This window comes from Pezoporus flaviventris, unplaced genomic scaffold (genome assembly GCF_033815535.1).
Source record: "Pezoporus flaviventris isolate CSIRO_AGI_PZ_B2104156 unplaced genomic scaffold, CSIRO_AGI_Pfla_v1 ptg000034l, whole genome shotgun sequence".
NCBI classification, from domain to species: Eukaryota; Metazoa; Chordata; class Aves; order Psittaciformes; family Psittacidae; genus Pezoporus; species Pezoporus flaviventris.
This window is the reverse complement of record NW_026892582.1, coordinates 93899-108907: the sequence shown is the minus strand read 5'-3', so window position 1 is coordinate 108907 and position 15009 is coordinate 93899. Positions and strand designations below refer to the sequence as shown.

Sequence of the window (15009 nt, the reverse complement as noted above, 5' to 3'; positions counted from 1 at the left end):
GCTGCTGGGATGTTCATTTCTAACAGCCCCAAGTGACTGTAAAGTGCCAGTGAGTGTTACAGTCACCCCAAGCCAAGCACTTGGATGCCACAGTCAGAGCTTGTGCTTCAAGTCAGCTCAGCCCCTGCTGACCACAGCCAAGCCTGTGTAACACCGGGTGAGCAGCACTCCCGCTCACAGCATCCTCCTGTCCCCTTTCTTTCTCCAGCTCCTCCCTTAGCTTGGATTTCCCATCTGGGAGGTGTGGGCCTGCAGCACAGCAGCTCTCAGCTCCCTCTGGGTTTGGGTTGGCAGCGACTCCGGGCCATGCCTCAGCTTCCCTGCCTGCAAAATGCGTGTCAGCAAAGAGAAGGGGGGACTGCTGCCCTCTTCTATGGGGTCTAATTCCGGGGATCATGGAGCCAAAGCGCCCAAGCAGAGCATTCATCATCGCCATCACCAAAACATCACTGCTGCAATCTGTCTTTTATACCCCATCAAACATCCCATCCGAGCCCCGGGGATGCCTGTCCTGGGGTCAGCTGCAGTGCCTGAGGAGGTGAAGAAGAGCCCCAAGCCCCAGCACCACAGGGCGGATGGAAGCAGCACGGAGCCAGGGCTGTGAGCCTGAGCGTGCGGCAGGCTGGAAGCTGCGGAGGAGCCCCCTCCCCAGCAGGTTACACAATCTCCCACTCATCCCCGACACGCCTGGAATGAGGTGGTGTCCCATGAGCAAATACTTGAGCACCACCCAGGTTTGCTGCTCGGGCTCCCTGTGCAGGGAGGAGGGAGTGAGTCACGGGCTGGCCCATCCCAGGGGATGCACGCCTGTCCCGATGCGCAGGGCGAGCAGCATCCAGCCGGGAGGGCTGCTGAGCTCCGCTCCTGCCTGGCGAGAGCAGGCATGGGGCGTTCAGTGTGAGCCCTGCTGGGATGTGAGCGTGGATGTCCCTGCAAGTGTTCACACACCGTGGGGATGAGGCCCTCAGTGCCATGGGTTAGCGCTGGGCAAAGGTTGGACTCGATGAGCTTAAAGGGCTTTTCCAGCCTGGCTGATCCTCTGATTCTGAGAGAGGAGAAGTGAGCATCCGTTCTTCCCAGGGACAGGGGATTGCCAATAGATTCCTGCTTATTTCTTGTGGCACCTCCCTCCTGGCTGAAGAAAACACTGGGACACCCCCTCCCTTGGTTCATAAGGCTGGACACGCAAATCAGCTTCATTTAGGCCAAGCCACAACAAAACTATGGACTGCCAAGAGCTCAGCACCCTCCCGGTCACAGGGACTCAGCCTTGCCCATCCCCACTTGCACTGCCTTCACATGGGGCGCCTGAGGTTAGCAACGAGGATGCTGCAGCAAACAGCCTGATTTCAGGGCAGAAGTGATGCTTCCTGCAGAACAGTCTCAGGAGCAGAAGGGTCTGCCCTGTGTGTCCTGGGCTGGAGAGCCAGGTCCCCTTGCTGGCTAAGGAAGGAAGCCTGGCAGAGGAGGACACCAAGACCCTGTATCCAGCAGCCTGACGGGAAGCAGCTCCCCAGCCCTACGAGCACCTGAACCACTTCAGAGTCTATGAAAGAGCAGTCTGGATGCTGGAGGACACTGGAGGCAGGTAAGGGATGTCTCCTGGGAGGAGAGAGGTGTCTGCACGCTGCCCTGGGAGCCAGAGTAAGGCCTGAAGCCACCTCAGCTGAGCCTCCCACCCTCACATTGCTCCTCGGTCAAGGTGAGAGCAGCACTGAGGAACCCATTTGGTCCATGCACGCTTAGAGAAGTGCCCAAACCACCACAGACCCTCTTATCCCATCCACAGACCATGGCAAAAGGAGCGTGAGCATCTCCTGTCCATGCCAACACCCATCCACAGCCTGCAGTGACTCAGACACATCCCTGTCCCTCCTGCTCCCGGGCAGAAGCCCTCACTCACACCTGAGCACAGCTTGGCCCCATGTTTCAGGGTGGCCATGCTGACACTTGGGCTGCAGGGAGGCTTTGGGTGGGATACGAGGAGCCACGAGCTCCCCTGTGCTCACATTGGGCATCCCTCAGGCTCCTGGGGCTCAGGTCCTGCTCCACACAGTGTGAGCCTGCACCCACAGCTCCAGCATGGCCGAGACGGATGAGGGCAAGGCTCGGCCAGCTCCTCCTGCTCCTCCTCCTCGGGAGCCAGGACAGGCCTCCTCCCTAGGGCTATCTCATGCCTGCAAGAGGCAGAGCACAGTTATTAACATCATTAATTGGTTCATTCCTCACACCACTTTCTGCCTCCTGGCCAGTCCAACCGCACACCGGGGACAGTGTCTCTTAGCAGGAGCAGGACTGTGCCCTATTCTGGGTCACTCCTGCCAGAGCATCTTTGGGCAGGACCACAGCACCCACCAGCTTCTATCCCTGACCCCCTCTGTCCCTTCCTCTCAGTGGGCTTTGCTTTATAGCCATGAGGCAGAGCGCAAAGATGGGTCTGCTCTCCCCAGCACACAGAAGTCCTCACACGCTCTGATCTTCCAGCCCAAGCAGCAATCCCAGATGACAAAACCAGGACAGGACTTTCCATCCACCTGCAAACCCACCCACTGCTGGTGTCGAGATCGCACCCGGGCAGCCAGTCCAGCCAGATCTGATTCAATTCCACCTTCTCGGGAGGTTTTCCTTTCAGCCCTGCATTGTGCTTCCTCCAGCACACAGTGAGGATGCTCCCTGGGGACAAACCTGCGCCTGCCACTGCCTCCCTGGGATCCACCCACCAAGGAGAGACAGCAAAGGGCCCTGCAAGCCAGGATGCTCAACATCATGGTCCCAAGGAACCTCTCTAGGGGTCTATGCCAGCAGCAGCACCATGAATCGTGCACCTCTGGAGGCAGAGAACCCCAACTGCTGCTGAGGTTCTGGCCTTGGGGCCACCAGGAGCAGCAATGGGCCACCAAGATCTTCTTGGGGCCACCTGCAGAGCGTGTGCTGGCGGCTGCTCCTCAGACAACTCATTCACCTTCATTCTCTCAGCAAACACTGGCGCTGACCAAGCCCCAGGCCATGGCCAGGAGAATCAGCCCTTGTCTGATGGCTGGTGCCTCCTAAAACAAGCACAACTAGCTCAGTGATTGCAGGGCTTCTGGCTCCAGGCTCCGTCCCGCACAGGGGAGAGCTGTGAGGTCTCAGCAGGATGCAGCTCCAGTTATCCCGAGAGGCTCATGCTGGGGAAGAGCCTGGCTCAAACCCACAGGGGCTGCAGTGAGGCTGTCCCAGGACATGTGAAATCCCCGTCCCAGGTTTGGAACCCAGATGGTGAAGGGGGTAGATTGCATTAGCAAGACTAAAACCTGAGGCTGACACAGCCCCAGGGCTCCTGGGGAGGGGTCTCACTGCAGCCAGGCCCCAGCAGACGTTTGGTGCTCAGAGAGCCCCAGATCCCTCTTTGAGATGAGTTTGTAAGGGCTCAGCTCCACTGAGGCAGGGCTCCAGCTCCCAACATCTACATGGGGAGGCCTCAGTCTCTGTGTGGGCCCCTTCTCCCCCTGCCCCACTGCCCTGCCCAGCAGCACAGAGCCACCACCCTCCTGTTTGCTGTCTGCTCCCAGGGTTTGGCCCCATAAACAGCGCAGTTGGGTGCCAGCACCGTGTTGTGTCCACCCAGGAGTCTGTCTGCCCCACGCCATCCTGGGCTGCTGCTGACCCCAGGAGACGGGGCCAGCACCCTCTTCTCCCTGCAGGTCCCCCCTCCTCAGAACACCCCCACTGTGATTTCCACAGCCTCTAACGCTGGCTGGCCACAGGGATTCCCACAGAATCAGTCCATGAGCGTATGAGACGTGGAACTGCTGAGGAAGCTGGAAAATAGCCCTGAGTTAGCAACTGCTGAAGGGAGGGATGAGCCCTCTCCCCGCAGGAGCACCCCTCCCAGAGGACACCCTGCTCCATGGGAAGCATCCTGGTCCCATCACACACAGCTTAGGGAATCTCTTCGGAAGGGACAGCACTGTCAGATCCTTTTGGTGCCACCTCAGCTCTCTGACCTGCAGAGACCCAGCCTGTCACCAGGATGGATTAGAGCAGTCACCAGCAAGCCTGCTCCTCACCCATCTTCATCACCTCAGCAGCACTGAACTGAGCATCCTTCTTCACAGACCCCAGGTCCCAGGGCAGCATCACACCAACCTCACACAGCCAGTGAGTCCCGAGATCTCAACTCCAGGCTGGTATCTGCTCCACCATCAAGCACACCTCTCTCCACCCAAGCAAAGAGGCTGTTTTATTCTCCCTATTTCCTTCCTACCCACCCAAAAGGGGCTTTGCAGCGCTGTCCGTCCCAGAGGCTGCACAGGTTCTTCTGGTCTAGAGCACAAAGCCCACCAAAGACAAGAGCTGGGGCAGCACGTTTTGGCATCCCCTCCCAGCGGACCCCAACTTCCCAGCTGCTCCACAAGGACGGCTCTGGTTCTTTAGGGTGGCCTAGGACACATCGAGCGCTCTCCCCTCATCCTCCCGCAGGGCCCCAGGACAGCTTAGGGCGAGGAGAGGACCCACACTTACTTGCTCGGCTTGACAGGGGAAGCTCTGCTGGGGGAGCTCCTGCTCGGGGAGCCTTTGCCCACCCCCTTGAACATGACGGCGAGGTCCCCGCGGGTCTCCGGGCGCCGGCGGGGTCGCGGTGGGCGCTGGCTCCGTGCTCGCTGTCGGGACGGGAGGACGGGACTCGGCCGGGAGCCGCTGAAGAGCAGCTCGGGGGCGGCTCCTCCCCGGGCGCAGGTGAGCGGCGGCGGCGGAGCGGGAGCAGGCACCCGATGAACCAGTTTGGGGGGGGAAGAGCAGAGCCCCGGGGGAGGCCGGGGCTTGGGCCCGCCCTGGCTGGGGGAGCGTTTCTGCGCACACAGCCCCAGCGGAGACCGGCGAGCACAGCAGCGAGGGGAACCCGCAACCGCCTCCTCCGGGGATGCGCTGCCCGTCCCAAACGCGTTGTAAGGCATCGTCTGCCATTCGCTGTTTAAATGCCGGGGAAGCAGCAGAAACCCCGCAGACGAAGCCAACCAAGAGTTTCCCAAGGCAGCTCAGCACTTTGGGAACCACCGATTTGCAGAGCACGATGTTATTTTGCAGCTCGGGAAGGTTTTGGGCCCAGGCTCGGCACACGGCAGCCCCAGCTCCAGCAAAACACCGAAAGGCCATGGCAGAACGAAGGCTGGAGGCTCCAAGCATCACAAAAGCTGCAGCCTGTAGGGTTCAGACTCTGAGACAAACTCAGGTCCCAAAGCCCCCCAAGACCTGGCTCTGAGGCTCTACTGAGGCACCCGGTCTATGCGAGACCTTAGAGCAGGCTCTGCCTCTGGGCAGCTGTTTTCCCTGGGGAGCAAAGGTTCAGAGTCCCAGCTGGTTCCCAGTGCAGCCCAACAACACTCTGGCACCTCCATGCTCCCGGGGATGCCCATCCAAGCCATGCTGCGCCCCGCAGCTCTCCTAAGCCACTGCAAGGCTGGGCTGGCATCGACATCCTGTGGGTTTCAGAGAAAGCAAAGTCCAAAGACCCCCAGAAACCAGGAAGGCTGCGTTTCAGGCTGATCCTACATGGATCCCACAGCCACATGGGATCCTTATCCAGTGCAGGACCAGAGAGGAGGGGCGGAGGATGGAGGAGGAAGACAGGAGCAGATGGGACCACAGTCCCCACATAAGCACCAGCCACCCGTGATGCCCACACACATTTGTGGCTGCTCTTCCCCATTTCATGTGACCTCAGAACAATCTAGAGCCAAAGGCCGGAGGGTCCCTCATCACTTCCTGGGTGACCTCTTTGTCCTCTTTAAATTGGCACAGACCAAATCACACTTATCTCAGGAGAAAGGGAAAGACATGCATAGGACAAGGCTCCTTTACAAGTGACTTGCTTTCTGCTACGATTTTGCTCTTCAACAAGCTGCAAAGCCCCACTTTTTCATGGTGGTATCACAGCTTGGGCCCTGCTTCTCACACGGGGATCCCAAAAGCATGAGGATGGGAGGTCCCCGCAGCTCAAAGCGCTGGGAGGTGGCTGGTGTGGACCTTAGGAGGACCTCTCCTCCAAGGGGGCTGCAGTTAGCAGAGACCTGCCTCGGGGCCTGTCTTTGCTGTGTGAAGGTCTATACACAGGTTGGAAAGCGGTTCCAGAGATCAGCCCTTTGCCATTAACATCCAGTTGACAGATGACAGCAATGATGCTCCTTGGCCGGAGCTGCTGGAGGGCCCCAGGCAGGAGGCACAGCACCTATAGCCCACAGGTCCAGACCCTGCTGCATTTGCATTCAAAGCCTTAAAGCAAGATGAAGCCTTGCCAGGGCCAAGAGCTGAGAGCATCCGAGGCCCAGCAGACCTCAGGCTGTACCCACACAAAGCAGCAGATGCAGGAGCCCATGGCTGCATGGGACAGCCCCTCTCTGCAGGGCCGCTGCTTGCAGAAGCCAGGAGGGATCAATCCCCTGGGCATTCAAACCAAACAAACTCAATGGGCTAACACCGATTGCCTGCAGTCCCCTGGAACACAGCACGCTTGTACGTAACACAAACAGCAAACCAGGCGCATCCCAACACCCCCAGGACAAGCTGCTCCCCGAGCCATCCATCACCCGCAGCCTGGAGCCGAGGACTGGAGCTCCTCACCCACAGAGCCTTAAACCAGCACCTTCCTCTGCTGTGTTTAACAAGGCAGAGGTTGAGCCTTCCCCCCAGCCGAGCTCCAGCTGGCAAGGACCAGACAGAGCATTTTGGAAAGCTCAGAGTGCTTGATCGCAGCCCTGTGCACACACAGACACGTGCTCTGGCAGGCAGCAGCATCCTCCGTGCCATACGCAGACCGAACAGACCAACACCAGCTAATCTTGGGCTGACGGGAAGAGAGTGGCAGAGCAGCACCTGTCTGCTCACAGATGGTGCAAGACACAAGGCCAGATCCCACCTGGGGTTTGAGCCCTGCTCCAGGAGCGATGCCAAGCATCCAGCCTGCCTCATGGAGGTGAAGGGACCCGATTCCTCCTCGCTCAGACAGGCACGGTGGGAGGAGAAGAGGCAGAGCCGTGCCACAAGCAGGCCTCACACAGCCCTCAGCAAAGCCCCAAGGAGTCTGTCACCATCCCAGCCCCAGGGACCAAGAGTGGCAGGGGGAGGCTGCAGGGAGAGCCAAGGATGGCTGTGGGTGACAGGTCTTGCCAGCCTTGTTCTGAGTGCTGCAGTGAGGGATGCTCTGCCTGCTGCCAGCCCAGCAACGGCCACCACGACCTGCACACGTGAAGGGGATGTGGCTGCAAGACTGCTCAGGGGAACACTTGTGATGAGCACTGCTTGCTGCAGCCCAGGTCACTTCCAGATCTCAGCAGGCTCTGTCCAGACCGGCCCCAGCCATGCCAGGGCACAGTACAATGGTTCACCCAGGCCCTGCAAGAAGCAACAGGCAAGGAGACCAGTTCAGCCAGTTCTTCACCACAGCTACCCACACACTGCCTGGCACTTGGACCCGAGCCCAAAACCCAAGATGTGCTTGCTCCTTAGAGCTGGAAAACTAAACACAGCTCTCCAAGACAGGCATCCAAAACAGCACGTCCCGACCACCCCAGCTGTATTCCCAATGGGATCACTGCAGTGAGGACCAAGCTCCCTGCTGCCACAGCCAGCAGAGCTGCCTTGCCCCAGCAAGATCATCCATGTTAAGAATGGATCCAGGTCATTCCTGGGCAGGGGTGGGCAGCATTCACTTCATTCCCAGTGGACCAGCCTTGAAATGCTGGTCTTGATCTACAGATAAGACCAATCAAGAGGAGGCTGTGGCTTGCCCAGGTAGGTCCCAGATAGGCTACAGCTCACTTTGGGGGGTGAGACAGATGTCCTGGGGGTACAGCCATGGGGCTGGCTGCTCTGGCAGGGCTCCAGGCACAGCAGGAGATGGTTTGGGAAGTCACATCCCAATCATTTCATTCACTTTCCAGAACAGGACCTGGGGATCCATCCCAACAGCCCGGAGCTGTGCCAGGATGCAGATGCCTGGGTTTACAGAGCAGTCCCATTACCAGATGCTCTCTTGCTGCTCACACCGATGAGTAGGTGCCTGCAGGGACAGACAGCAGGCACAGCTGCATAGAGGGCCTTGGCGAGCAGGTTACCTTTTCAGGAGTGAAGATTTCAGGAACAATCCTGGACTAATCTTTCCTAAGAGCCTGGCAGAGGAGCAGTTCAGAGGATGGCGTGTCTGTTACCGGGCAGGTTAAGCTTTTACAGAGGAGGTGATGGCTTAATATGACCCATAAGTTATTCACTCTTAGCTGTTAGGATCATTTGCCCTTCTGGGTGACAACATTCTCACCTTCTCTGCACCTCTCCTGGCCATCCTCCGCTCACCACGGCTCTGGCTGAGTTTTCTTCTCACTTCACCTCCTTGCTGCTGAGCTCCTTCATTCTTGAAATGATTCTCCTGGGAAGCGATGTGCTGAAATCAAAGCAACGAGCAGAGCCCTTACCCTGCACCAGCTTCCCACATCCCAGCACCGAGCTGCTCCTGGGCAGGCACTGCACGGAAAACACCACTGCTAAGGTCCTAAACGGCCCTGTAGAAGTGATGGGTGCCTACAGCAGAGCAATGGAAGGACCTTTCCAACAAACTGAACAGCTGGGAGGTGGGAGGAGAAGAGCAGGAGCCATCAGTGAGCACGGATGCAGGAGGGTGGTTGGGGTTTGGCCTCCAGTACACCAGGAAACAGCCTTGATTTGCTCATAAAACACCACCTATGGCCAAGCTTTAACACATTTCCTCTCCCTGTAAAGCCCCTGCCAACAGTAACCCACGTTCACACCAAGTAAAGCCAAGGCCCTGCCCACCACCACGGCCCCAAGGACAACGTCAGGAAGAGTTTCACAGCCACGAGGTCAGAGAAGCAGCACCCGGCAGCTGGAGGAAGGTTCCTCGCTTGGTCACCTCTCATCTTCACTCCACGGCCCAGCAGAGGTAAGGCACAGCCACCCTGCCTCTGCCCAGCATCTGACTTTTGTGTCTTGGAGGGATGCAGGAACCCTCTGGAACGTGGCAGATGCTTTGCGACACAGAGATGCTGCTTGTTTGGCAGCAGGATGCACAGGTACAGCCAGCCCAGGCCAAGGATTGCTGCAAAGGATGCCTATGGCAAAGGATGCTTGTCAGCCTCTTTACAACTTCAGACAGAGGCTGTAAGAGTTGAGCTGTCCTCGGTGAGAGGGAAACCCTTCTAAGAGTCTCCATGGAGAATAGGGATGCAGGAAGAGGGCAGCCACGGCAGTCAGGAGCCAGGGACACACCAATGTTCACTCCCTTGGGAGGTATCAGAGCCTGTTCCCACTGCACACAAGTCAGCCACATCCTTTCTCACATCTTTTTGTGTCATTTTTACCCCAGCCCCTTTTCTTCTTTGTGCAGTTTCCATCCAAGCCAAAGGGAAACTCCAGGGCCCCACAAGAGCCCATTTCTAAAAGCTCACATCTCACTGGCAAAACAGGACAATTGGTTTTCCCAAGTCTAGCATCGCTCAGTCCTCAGGTTTTGTTTTATCTTTACCAAGTGATAAGTGCAAAAAGGAAGCACGAAGGCCCCAGCCCTTCTCCCTGCAGGTCTGATTAAGACCCATAAGAAAGGTCCCTGGGACAGGCTGGCTCAGGGGCAGCAGAGGAAAGGGGCTTCAGGACCAAGGAGCCTTCCCCTGGGAGACCAGAGGAGGCCAAACTCCAGCAGATGAATGGGAAATCCAGGTCCTTCTCCTCTGTATCTCTCTAAATACAGAGGACACTTCCACCACCTCATTAACAGCTCAGTCCTAGGGCTTAGGAGCTACTCATCCCTAGACCCTTCAGACATCAAAAGAACCTGCCTGCTACCACCCCATCGACTCTCCAGGCTCATTACAGCATCCTCCAGCTCCTCCTGAGTTCAAACCCTCAAGCCAAGGAGCAGGACATCACGGCAATCCCCTGCAGCAGCTAACGCCTTAGCCTGGCTTTCCTCTCCCCAGAGGATTAGCAAGGCTGTAATAGCACTAAATGCATTCACTAATGGCAGATTCTCAAGACACTTTGTCTGGAAAGCTTGTTCAGGATGCAGCCTGCAAAATTGGCTTTATTATCCAGTGACAGTGCTGAAGGGAGCTGCTCCCCAAACAGGGCAACTGGATCTGAGCAAGCTGTGTCCTAGATCATCCAGCAGGCAAGGATGCACACATGGCACAGCTGGAGAAGCACCCCATGGCATCAGGGTGGAGATCAGAGCTTTTGGGGTAGGTTTCTTCCACATCCCCCAAAAGAGCTGCTCTGCTCCAATGGCAGCATCCTGGAGAAGGGACCGGCCCCTGCGGGCACTGGGCTGAAGCACCAGGCCGAGATCAGGGTGATGGAAAGTTAAATGCGAGGGCAGGTTTGCTCTGCTCTGTGCCTCCGCACTCAAGCACAACACAAAGGCCTTGCACCGTGCATAGATCCCTACAGGATGCTGCACTGTAGGTGGTGGCAGCTGAACCACGGACACCTGAACAGCCCAAAGCCTGCCTGGCCTCGGTACAAAGAGCTGAGTGGAGGAGGTGATGTTTGGGAGAGAGGGGTCCAGGCTGGAGCACCCCCTTTGGCCAGAGCTGAAGATTCCTGGTGCTCACACGCTGTGGCACACAGCACCAAGGGAGGATCATCACCTCCTAGGAAGGAGGGGAGACTGAGATGAGCTCTTAGGCAGAAGCTCTTCCCTGTGAGGGTGCTGAGGCGCTGGCCCAGGGTGCCCAGAGAAGCTGTGGCTGCCCCATCCCTGGCAGTGTTCAAGGGCAGGTTGGACACAGGGGCTTGGAGCAAGCTGCTCTAGTGGAAGGTGTCCCTGCCCGTGGCAGGGGTTGGGACCGGATGAGCTTTAAAGGTCCCTTTCAGCACAAACCAGGCTGTGAGGCTATGACTGTGCTTTCAGCCACCCTCCAAACCAAACCAAGCCCACGGGAGGGCTCTGTTTGTAGCACAGCATTAGTGGGAGAGGAGACAAATCCCTCCTGGGGGAGGCTGGGAGCAGGGTGGTGACAGCCCCTGCAAACCAGCACCCAGGCAGGAGGGCAGCACTGGACCCCCTCCTTCGGGGCAGAGGGTGCAGCACCCAGCAGCTGAGCCAGGGGCTGACCCCCCCCAGCAGCCCCCAGTGCATTTCAATCAGACACAAACCTGCAAAGCTCCATTTTTGAGCTGCTCTTGCCTGGTTCAGCGGGGAGCTCTGTGGCACAGGGACCAGAGCAGGATGAATCCATCGGCCACAGCTAATTCTGTGCAGCCAGACTTTGCCTGCCCAGACTTAAATTGATGCTCTGAGAAAATTAGATGTTCTCCCACTTCTGTGGAAAAAGGCCAGCACTGAAGGTAATTCAGAGGCTTTGATGCAGCTCTTTAGTCATTCGGGCACCACAGCCACGGCATCGCTGCCTGCACTGACCACAGGCTGGGCTGAGAGTCGCTAATCCTCATCACAGCGTGTGAGCCTCGGGCAAGCTGCTCCGTCTGCTCCATGCACAGACACCACAGACCCAGCGGGAGCACAGGAAGACTATTTCCAGAGCAGGAATTGTAACTTCAATAACCCCAACACTGCAGGTGCCCAGCAGTGGAGTCTGCCCAAGATCATGCTATGGCAGTGCTACGAGCACATGCCAGGACCTGGGTCTGAAGGCAATGGCACCTGGAGAACGTGAAAGCTGTGCCCAAGGCCACGTGCACACAACAGGCAGAACCCTTTGGAAGTGGTGTTAAACCCCCTCCTCTGAGACATTACTGCTTTCCAGGCCAGAGGTGCTAGGATTTCCAGCCCCGGTTGACAAAGAAGGGCTGGGGATGCAGGGAAGCGATGACGCAGCCGCCTCCCTCCCATGCCAGCCCTGGCACAAGGGAATTTGCACTTGGGCTCAGCTCTAACCCGAACACTGTCATCCAGGGCTCAGCACAGAGCAGGGCACCAATCGCTCCGCGGTGCGAAGCAAATCCCAGTGCAAAGAAAAGCACGAGAGTGGGAACACTCCAAAACCCCAGGAGCGATGACACTCCAGGTGCTCGGGCTGGAAGCGCTGGAGCAAGGACTCTCCGGCTTTGCGCCCACCCAAATCCCACCAGGATTCCCTTCCCCAGCATGGGATTTCTGGATCAGCCGCTCAGTTCAGGTGATGCAGGAGGACAGCGAGGGCCCGGCCGCTCCCCAGGCACAAAGCAGCACACCCAGGCCCACGAGACCTCACCCAAAGGGAGAGGGTCAGGGAGTGGCTGCATTGCACAAACCTGCTCACCCTCGGCAGGCTCTGGGTGAGCCCAGCACCAGCCTTTGCTGCAGGCGTGTCCCTCCGACCGGCTCCTGCTGCACGGTCGCTCCACAGCAACCCCTCCTTGTGCCAGGGCACAGGAAGAGGGACTCGAGCTGTGACCTGGGTTTCCAAGCTGGGATGGAGAAGCTGCAGCCCCAGGGATGCTCAGAGCACACAGGCTGCTCCAGCCCACCTCTGCTCAGCAGCTTTCAGGATCCTTGTCACCTTTATATGCATTATGTCCTTCCTCTTGGAGCTTCCTGTTGTACACTGGGGCACTCAGCATGCGCCTTTCCCTCCCCCCCCCCGAATCAGAACCGGCTGCTCTTTGGCTGCAAACCAACTTGCAGATGCTTGAAGAACAAACTAAGGGGCTGCAAGAAAGCTGGAGAGGGGCTTTGGACAAGGGCCTGTAGGGACAGGCCAAGGGGAATGGCTTGAACCTGCCAGAGGGGAGACTGAGATGAGCTCTTAGGCAGAAGCTCTTCCCTGTGAGGGTGCTGAGGCGCTGGCACAGGGTGCCCAGAGAAGCTGTGGCTGCCCCATCCCTGGCAGTGTTCAAGGGCAGGTTGGACACAGGGGCTTGGAGCAAGCTGCTCTAGTGGAAGGTGTCCCTGCCCGTGGCAGGGGTTGGAGCTGGAGGAGCGTTAAGGTCCCTTTCAACCCAAACCAGGCTGTAAGTCTATGGCAAGGGCTGTGCAGGAGCACAGACATCCCTCAGCAGACACATGCTGTCCCAGGAGCTCGTTCTAGTTCTAACTCACTGCCACTGGAGCTGTACAAGGACTCCCCACATCTAAATTCCAGGAGCTGCAGCCACCCACCTCCAGCACCACTGGGGATGTGTCTGCCTGAGGCAGCTTGGATCGCAGATGGTTTTCTCCACTAACACAACACCTTCAGTTTAAAACACCCCAATTCCTTGGCTTAAAGGAGGCAGAGACTGTTATCTAAAAGCTCCCAAGGCCAGACTGTTACTGTCCTACAAGTCACCTCTCGTTTCTCCCTTGAAACTGCCCTGTCATGTCCCATTAGTCCCCCTAGACCCACCCATTGCCACTGGACCCCTCAGAGTGCAAGACCAGAGTGAACATTGCCCAAGAGCCAGGTCCATCACTGGTGGTGTAGCCGCAGGCCAAAATGTACATCTCACTGCTGTTTTAACTGATGCAGTGGCACCAGGCTTAGCCTGTAATTAACATTCCAGTGCTAAACTCAAAGATACTCCATAGGAAAAGTTGATGGAAAGCAATAATCCCAACAGGAAGCTCCAGCATGATGGTCTGAGGGCAATCATGAGGCCAACCTGCCAATTCATTCATGGCAAGAGAGCAAACACTTCACAGCAAACAGTGCAGCCTGATGAAAGACCAGGGCAATAAGGAAGCAGGTTTCCACCCCCCATAACCCAGTGCTCTGCATCCTGCTCCAGGTGTTCCAGGCACACCAATACCCAGCACTCCAGGGAATCAGTCTAGATGTGCCATCACACTCCACTTCCCTGCACTGTTCCCTTCCAACTGCTGTTGGCCAAGCCTCACCTTTGCCATTCCCTGCTCCACTGCAGGGCTAAATGCCACAATGAGCTTTAGCAGTCTGGTTTTCCCCACTCAATGACCCCAATAACACCATTTTCCCCCTTTTTTTACATTTTAAGACATTTTCCTAGTCCCTCACCAGTGCCTTCCCCATTATTTAAGGCACACAAGAGCTCACAAATCCCACTCTACTTCTTGTTAATTGCCATTAACATCACATCAAACTAAATAAGCCAAGTTACCTCAGTGGTGGATGTCCTTATCTGAGCCCTCAGGCACAGGATCCTCCTCCAGAACTAAGTGGCCATTCTCCAGCGGTTATGTAGCCTCAGGTTGATGGTTTGACCTTGATCTTTTGAATGCTTCACAGGCAAAGGGTGCTTGGTGTTCCCAGTGCTCCACACCAACTACACGCCTCAGAGCTCCGGAATAAAACTTCATTGTTTCCAGGTTTCTTATCTGTGCTCAGCTAATCCATTAGATCTGTCAAAAGATGTTGGACACAGGGGGCAGCTGCTCTCAGCCTTCTGTAATTCACCCGTTAAGAAGTGGCTGCAGTACAAGTTTCCCTGGAATCAATCCAGGCACCACAGACATTTGTGGTAGAAAAGCAGGAGTTCAGTTTGGAAACCAAACTGGGGAATAGCTCTCAAACTGGTTCTGCAATGGACAAGCTGAAAAGGAGAGAGCAGCTCAGATTCAGCCTCTGCTGGTTACTCCATGACCCTTCCTTGTCTAGAAGGAAACAGGCTTTATGGGGAAAGAGAGATCTGCCACTCAAAACCAGGCTTTCTAGACACTGGCATCTGATGAGTACATAGACTTCTAAGTTTCTTTCAGCTCTACGCTCTCCTTTCTCTTGTAACCCCCCTCCTGCAGCATCCAAAGGAAAATGGAATTTGCTACAATACCAGAAATTTCCATTCCACTTCCAAATCAAACACAAACAAGAAGCTCCTCCTCCTTCCCTCACCTCTGAGCAGAGTCCTATTGAAAGCTGCTCTGTACTTTGAGAACTCACAAATCACTTCAGCTCGGAACAAAGAAGCAAATGTTCAGACTAAAATAATGGGAAGTGTTCATTCCCCCCATTCATCTGACATGCACCTTGCAGGGAAAATTCCCATGACAACAACCACCCCATCATTTAGAACAGCTCTGCTTTCCACCCCTATGAACTCCAGTGCCTAAAATGGAGAAACACCACA

The 15009-nt window shown here is 56.7% G+C and overlaps 1 protein-coding gene across 1 annotated transcript in view; it reads right to left on the bottom strand.

Annotated features, from left to right (window-relative positions):
- EVPL (envoplakin) overlaps positions 1–14965 on the bottom strand; it is a 35363-nt gene extending 20398 nt beyond the window's left edge. The window contains exon 1 of the mRNA XM_061461875.1: positions 14044–14965. The gene's annotated coding sequence lies outside the window, so the exon portion shown is untranslated. The remainder of the gene's footprint in view (positions 1–14043) is intronic.
- Positions 14966–15009: the final 44 nt, after the last annotated feature.